Source organism: Natrix helvetica (genome assembly GCF_964273705.1).
Source record: "Natrix helvetica genome assembly, chromosome: 1".
In the NCBI taxonomy this organism is placed as follows: Eukaryota; Metazoa; Chordata; class Lepidosauria; order Squamata; family Natricidae; genus Natrix; species Natrix helvetica.
Window position 1 is genome coordinate 353,022,563 of NC_138548.1, and position 7,726 is coordinate 353,030,288.

Genomic DNA, 7,726 nt, shown 5'->3' on the forward strand with positions numbered 1-7,726 from the left:
CCGATCTTTAGCCCCAGAGCCAGTGTGGGGGGGACGGGGGACAGTGAACTGGACTAGGTGTGGGGAGACCCAGGTTGTAGTCTCCACTTCAGCTCTGAAAGATTTATGGAGTCTCTGGACCCATTCCTATGTACATTTGCAGATGTTATTTCAGGAAAAACAGGAGGAGGAGGAGGAGGAGGAAAGGTTACTACAGATTAACAGAGTTGGAAGGGATCTTATAGGTCATCTAGTCCAACCCCTCGCTCAAGCAGGAGACCTTACACCCGGGATGGCGAACCTATGGCATGCATGCCACAGGTGGCACGCAGAGCCATTTGTCAGGGCATGCGAGGCATTGCCCTGTCAGCTGGCCAGAGCACATGCACGCACTGGCCAGCTGAGTTCAGCCTTTTTTAAAGCCATTTTTTTCACGGACCTTCAAGAGGCTTCCCTGAAGGCTCCGGAGGACTAAAAATGGCCCTACGAGCAAACCGGAAGTCCATTCCCGAACTTCTGGTTTGCCCGTAGGGCTGCTTTTTTGCGCTCCAGAGGCTTCAGGGAACAATAGCAGAGTTGGTAGGGACCTTGGAGGTCTTCTAGTCCAACCCCCTGCCTAGGCAAGAAACCCTATACCGTTCCAGACAAATGGCAGTCCAATCTCTTCTTGGAAGTCTCAAGTGATAAAGCTCCCACAACATCTGAAGGCAAGCTGTTCCATTGGTTGATTGTTCCTACAATCAGATTTTTTTCCCTTATTTCCAGGTTGAATCTCTCCTTGTTCAGTTTCCATCCATTATTCCTTGTCTGGCCTTCAGGTGCTTTGGAAAATAGCTTGACCCCTTCCTCTCTGTGACAGCCTCTCAAGTATTGGAAGACTGCTATCATGTCTCCCCTGGTCCTTCTCTTCACTAGACCAGCCATGCCCAGTTCCTGCAACCGTTCTTCATATGTTTTATTCTTCAGTCCCCTAATCATCCTGGTTGCTCTTCTCTGCACTCTTTCTTTTTATAGTGTGGTGACCAAAACTGGATGCAGTATTCCAAGTGTGGCCTTACTAGGGTTTTATATAGAGTGGTATTAGTACCGCACTCAATCTTGATTGTATCCCTCTGTTAATGCAATTTAGGATTGCATTGGCTTTTTAATATCGTCACACATGTCCATTAAAATGAGGTCTGACGTCAGAAGAGGAGTAAATTGTAAGGAAAAAGGTTGTTTGGAGTTCACAAAAGAGATAAACCAGACCCCATTCTGCACTAAGAAACACTTTCTTATCTGGAGCTAGTCTCCAGCCTGATTATCAGTTTAGGAATGTTAAAAGCCAATAAAACTGAACATCTTTTTAAAAGAGAGAAAATAAATCAAAGTAAAATACAAAATACAAAAGGTATACAGTATATATGGTACCTTGCTCAATAGTAATAACTCTGAGTGGGATCTTGGAGTCCTAGTGGACAACCCTTTAAATATGAGCCAGCGGTGTGCAGCAGCTGCCAAAAAAGCCAACACAGTCCTAGGCTGCATCAACAGAGGGATAGAATCAAGATCACGTGAAGTGTTAATACCCTTTTATAATGCCTTGGTAAGGCCACACTTGGAATACTGCATTCAGTTTTGGTCACCACGATGTAGAAAAGATGTGGAGACTCTGGAAAGAGTGCAGAGAAGAGCAACAAAGATGATTAGGGGACTGGAGACTAAAACATATGAAGAACGGTTGCAGGAACTGGGTATGTCTAGTTTAATGAAAAGAAAGGACTAGGGGAGACATGATAGCAGTCTTCCATTATCTCAGGGGCCGCTACAAAGAAGAGGGAATCAAACTATTCTCCAAAGGACCTGAGGGCAGAACAAGAAACAATGGTTGGAAACTAATCAAGGAGAGAAGCAACTTAGAACTGAGGAGAAACTTCTGACAGTTAGAACAATTAATCAGTGGAACAGCTTGCCTCCAGAAGTTGTGAATGCCCCAACACTGGAAGTCTTTAAGAAGATGTTGGACAACCATTTGTCTGAAGTAGTGTAGGGTTTCCTGCCTAGGCAGGGGGTTGGACTAGAAGACCTCCAAGATCCCTTCCAACTCTGTTATTCTATTCTATTCCATTCCATTCCGTTCCATTCCATTCCATTCCATTCTAAATAACTACAGTTAGTTATTTAAGTTAAAAACTCCATGTCATGTGCCCCTCAGAAGGTCGCAAAAGGTGATCCCCGAGACATTCCTACTGTCATAAATATGAGTCAGTTGCCAAGCATCTGAATTTTGATCATGGGATCGTGGGGATGCTGCAATGGTCGTTAAGTGTGAACAATAGGTGTGAGTCCCTTTTCTCAGTGCCGTTATAACTTTGAACAGTTTCTAAACGAATGGTACCTATAGAGCATTTTAATCAATGTCTATAAGCCGCTTGGACTTTTAGAGTTACCTTTAGCGAGCTGGCGGAGGGGGGGCATACAAGTTTAATAAGCAAATAAATCAAGTCACGGCACTGATTTGTATGACTGATATCAATGGAGCAGCTTCGCATTGAAAGAGCAATGGCAGAGAATCAGAGTAAACATCTATTTTTGTTTTACTTCCTGAAATAACTAGAAATAGCAGAGATATCACCCTGGAGGCTAATCTCATGAGCAGCCCAGCATGGAAAGAGTTTAGCAACAGAAGTGACTTCCTCTTTGACCTTTGCTGTTTTCTCTTCTGACACACTTCTGTGTTTTATTTGGCTGTGTTTTCTCTCCTGATCCTATATCTTTGGCTGAAAAGTTTTACCTTAGGATCAGACTTTCTCAACCTTGGCAACTTTAAGATGGGTTAGACTCAGTGGTGGGTTTCAAATTTTTTTAGAACCTCTTCTGTAGGTGTGGCCTGCTTTGTGGGAGTGGCTTGCCGGCCATGTGACCGGGGTGGGAGTGGCTTTATTTTATTATTTATTTATTTATTTATTATTCATATTTATAGACCGCCCCCTCTCCCGAAAGGGACTCGGGGCGGCTTGGCAGTCATGTGACTGGGTGGGAGTGGCCAACTTGTAAAATGTGGTGAAACTCACTTAACAATGCTCTTGCTTAGCAACCAAAATGTCGCCCATCCACACATTATCAAGATGAAGAGCGAGAGGAGGAACTCTGGCATTGAAGTGTGCAAGTCTTAAAGTTGTCAAGTTACAAGACCCTTGCATCCTTAACCCTTTAGAAAAAAAACACCTAGGGGTGTTCAAAGTTGACAGCTTTAAGACTTGTGGACTTCAACTCCCAGAATTCCTCCTCTCGCTCTTCATCTTGATAATGTGTGGATGGGCGGGGGAGGGAGGGAGCTGGAACCGGTTCTAAACGGCACTGTAGATTTGTGGAACCTCTTCTATAGAAGAGGTTAGAACTGGCAGGAACCCACCCCTGGTTAGACTTTAACTCCCAAAATTCCCCAGCTGGCAGGCTTGTAAGTTGATGACTACCTATAGCAGTCATGGCTAACCTTTTTGCCATTGCATGTCAAACGCACGAGCAAGCATGCACACCCAAAATGCAATACGTGTGCAATCCCCCCGGGTATGCCCCACCCCCGTGCATGCACGTGCTCCCCCCCACGTATGTAAGTGTGACCCCCCCACATGTGCCCCACTCCTGCACATGCACACCTGACCCCACACACATATAGGCGTGACCCTCCCTTGCATGCTGAGATGGGGCCCAGGGAGGCAGTTGGGCCTGCTGATAGTATACCTGGCTCCTCGCTATACATCAGCGGCCCTGCCTGAACTCCTCGAGCTGATCTCATCGGTGGTGGTTGAGACCCCCAAACTTTTAGTGATGGGGGATTTTAACCTGCCGTCGATGGGAGAAGCGTCTGAGGGGGTTCGGGAGTTCATGGCTTCCATGACAGCCATGGACCTGACCCAATTAATTCAGGGCCCTACTCACGAGGGAGGCCATACGCTGGACCTTGTCTTTGTCTCTGGCCAGTGGACGAGTGATCTGGGAATAGGGGATTCAACTATTATTCCCCTGTCATGGTCAGATCACTCACTTCTCCGACTTGACTTCCCTGGTGCTACCCCCCGCTGTGGGGAGGCGGAACCGGAAGGTATTAGATGGTTCCGCCCCAAGCGCCTGATGGAACCAGATAAGTTCCAGACGGAGCTTGGGCCACCTCCTGTAGACCTGACCCGCCCCCGGGTGGAGGACCTGGTAGACGCATGGAATAGTGCGACTGCCGGGGGCCTAGACCGAGTGGCGCCTTTGCGGCCTCTCCTGCGGCGACGAACCACCCTGGCCCCTTGGTTTACTGAGGAGCTAAGGGTGATGAAACGCCACAAGAGACGCCTAGAGAGTCGTTGGAGATCCTCCCGTTCCGAATTTGACCGAGCACAGGCACGAGCCTATTTGAGGACGTACCTTGTGGCACTAAGAGCGGCCAAACATCAACATTGTGCCGCTCTTATTGCGTCCGCAGATAACCGCCCTGCCGCCCTGTTTCGGGTGACTCGCTCCCTCTTGTCTGAGAGGCCGCGTGAAGCCCCCTTACAGGGCAGAGCAGAGGAGTTTGGGAAATATCTACAGGACAAAGTCGCTCAAATCCGGATGGGATGGGCTCCTTTCAGTGGTCCAGTGGAGGCGCCCGAGGCGAGTCTTGAGGGACCACTCTGGGAGGAGTTTGACTCGGTTGCCATCGAGGATTTGGACAGGTTGCGTGGACGTTTGCGACCTACCACATGTTTATTGGACCCGTGTCCCTCCTGGCTTGTACTGGCATCCTGGGAGGTTACACGCGACTGGCTCCTGGGCCTAGTGAATGCCTCGTTGGGCGAGGGGTTTCTGCCGGCCACCTTGAAAGAGGCGGTTGTGAGGCCCCTGCTCAAGAAGCCTTCCCTGGACCCAACGGACCTAGTCAATTATCGTCCAGTCTCCAACCTTCCCTTTTTAGCGAAGGTTGTAGAGAGTGTGGTGGCACAACAGTTTCCACGTCACCTGGAGGAGAATGATTATCTAGACCCGCGCCAGTCCGGCTTCCGACCCGGGCACAGCACAGAGACGGCCTTGGTCGCGTTGGTTGATGATCTCTGGAGGGCCAGAGATAGGGATTGTTCCTCTATCCTGGTCCTATTAGATCTCTCGGCGGCGTTCGATACCATCGACCATGGTATCCTGTTGCACCGGCTAGAGGGGCTGGGAGTCAGGGGCACCGTTTTACGGTGGTTTGGCTCCTACCTCTCTGGCCGGACGCAACGTGTGTTGGCAGAGGAGCAGAGATCGACCCTGAGCCCCCTCACATGTGGGGTGCCACAGGGGTCGGTGCTCTCGCCTCTCCTGTTCAACACATATATGAAACCGCTGGGCGAGATCATCCGTGGTTTTGGGGTGGGATATCATCTGTATGCTGATGATACTCAGCTATACATTTCCACCCCGAACCACCCCAACGAGGCCGTTGAAATGATGTCCCGGTGTTTGGAGGCCGTACGGGTCTGGATGGATGGCAACCGACTAAAACTCAACCCTTCCAAGACGGAGTGGCTGTGGCTTCCGGCCTCCCGGTTCAACCAGATGCTTCCATCTCTGGCCATTGGGGGCGAGCAACTGGCCCCCGTGGAACGGGTGCGCAATTTGGGCGTCCTCCTGGATGCCCGGCTGTCCATGGATGACCATGTAACAGCCGTGGCAAGGGGGGCGTTCCATCAGGTTCGCCTGATGCGCCAATTGCGCCCCTTATTGGACCGGGATGCCCTACGCACAGTCACCCACGCGCTGGTGACGTCTCGCCTGGACTACTGCAATGCTCTCTACATGGGGCTTCCCTTGAGATGCACTCAGAGACTGCAGTTGGTCCAGAATGCGGCCGCGCGGGTGATTATGGGGAGGACTAGATACTCCCCTGTAACACCTCTCCTGCGCGAGCTGCACTGGCTTCCTGTAGTCTACCGAGTGCGTTTCAAGGTTTTGATTACGATCTTTAAAGCGCTTCATGGCACAGGACCTAGTTACATGCAGGATCGCATCCTGCCCCATACATCCCTACGACCAATCCGCTCACACAGAGAGGGACTTCTTCGGGTGCCGTCCACTAAACAGTGTCGGGGGGCGACACCCAGGAGCAGAGCCTTCTCTGTGATGGGCCCAGCCCTGAGGAATGACCTCCCCCGTGACATCAGGATTACTTCCGATCTCCGCTCCTTCTGTGTACAGCTGAAGACCCACCTCTTTCAATTATCTGGCCTGGCTCAACCGTAAATTTTTTCTTATTCCTCCTGACAGTCCTTCTAAATTTTTAAATTGTGTTATTATTAATGGGGTTTTTTAATGGTGATTTTTAATTGTCCAAATGTGATGTAATTTGTTGCCTCCTCCGTGCATGTATGTCTTTGTATATGTGTGTATTTGGATGTTTATGTGTTTGCACATATGTTTTATGTTTTTATATGTCTTATTGTACGCCGCCCCGAGTCCTGTGTGGAAAGGGAGCGGCTAATAAATTCAAATTTGAAATTTGAAATTTGATGCGCCTCTCACATGCACGGCAGAGACCCAAAAAGCAGCTGGTTGGTGGGAGATGATGCATGGATGCACAGTGGAGCTGAGCTGGGGCGAAGACTCATGTGCCCGCAGACAGGGCTCTGCGTGCCACCTGTAGCATGCATGGCATAGGTTCACCATCACAGCCCTATAGTGATTCTCAATTGTGAAAGCTGGTACAGGAGTCCCCAACTCTCAGTCCACGGATTGGCACTCGGCCGTGGCATGCCTGCAACCGGGCCACGGAAACAAGCGAAGTCGCATCCACAGGATTCAGGCAGCACACGAAACCACACTCTCTGGTCCGTTCAAAAATCTCTCAATAGAACCGGTCCCTGATGTCCAAAATATTGGGGGCTAGAATAATAGAATAACGGAGTTGGAAGGGACCTTGGAAATCTTGTAGTCCAAGCTTAGGCAGGAAACCCTATACCGTTTTAGGCAAATGGTTATCCAATCTCTTCTTAAAAACTTCCGGTGTTGGAACATTCACAATTTCTAAAGGCAAGTTGCTCCACTGGTTAATTGTTCTAACTGTCAGGAAATTTCTCCTAGGTTGTTTATCTCCTCGACTAGTTTCCATCCATTGCTTCTCATCCTACCCTCAGGTGTTTTTGGGGAATAGGTCGATCCATTCTTCTTCGTGGCAGCCCCCTACAAATTGGAACTCTGCTATCGTATCAGTGACAGAAAGTCCACAGGTGGGTAGGAGGTGGCTGACAATCCATCAGATCTGTAAAGGGATGGATGGAAACTGAACTAGGAGAGATTCATCCTGGAAAGGAGGAGAAATTTTCTGACAGTGAGAGCAATCAACCAATGGAACAACTTTGCCTTCAGAAGTTGTGGGAACTTCATCACCGGAGGCTTTCAAGAAGAGACCGGACCAGTGGTGGGGATCAATTTTTTAAAATTACCAGTTCTGTGGGCGTGGCATGGCTTGGTGGGCGTGGCAGGGGAAGGATACTGTAAAATCTCCATTCCCTCCCCACTCCAGGGGAAGGATACTGTAAAATCTCCATTCCCTCCCCACTCCAGGGGAAGGTTACTGCAAAATCCTCCTTTCCTCCCGATCAACTGGGCCTCGGGAAGCAGAGAATACATTGGGGGCGGGGCCAGTCAGAGGTGGTGTTTACTGGTTCTCCAAACCACTCAAAATTTCCGCTACCGGTTCTCCAGAACTGGTCAGAACCTGCTGAATACCACCTCTGGATCAGACAGCCATCTATCAGGAATG

The 7,726-nt window shown here is 49.5% G+C and overlaps 1 long non-coding RNA gene across 1 annotated transcript in view; it reads left to right on the forward strand.

Annotated features, from left to right (window-relative positions):
- Window positions 1-7,726, forward strand: part of LOC309383178 — a 474,080-nt gene that overhangs the window by 441,593 nt on the left and 24,761 nt on the right. The window lies entirely within an intron of this gene.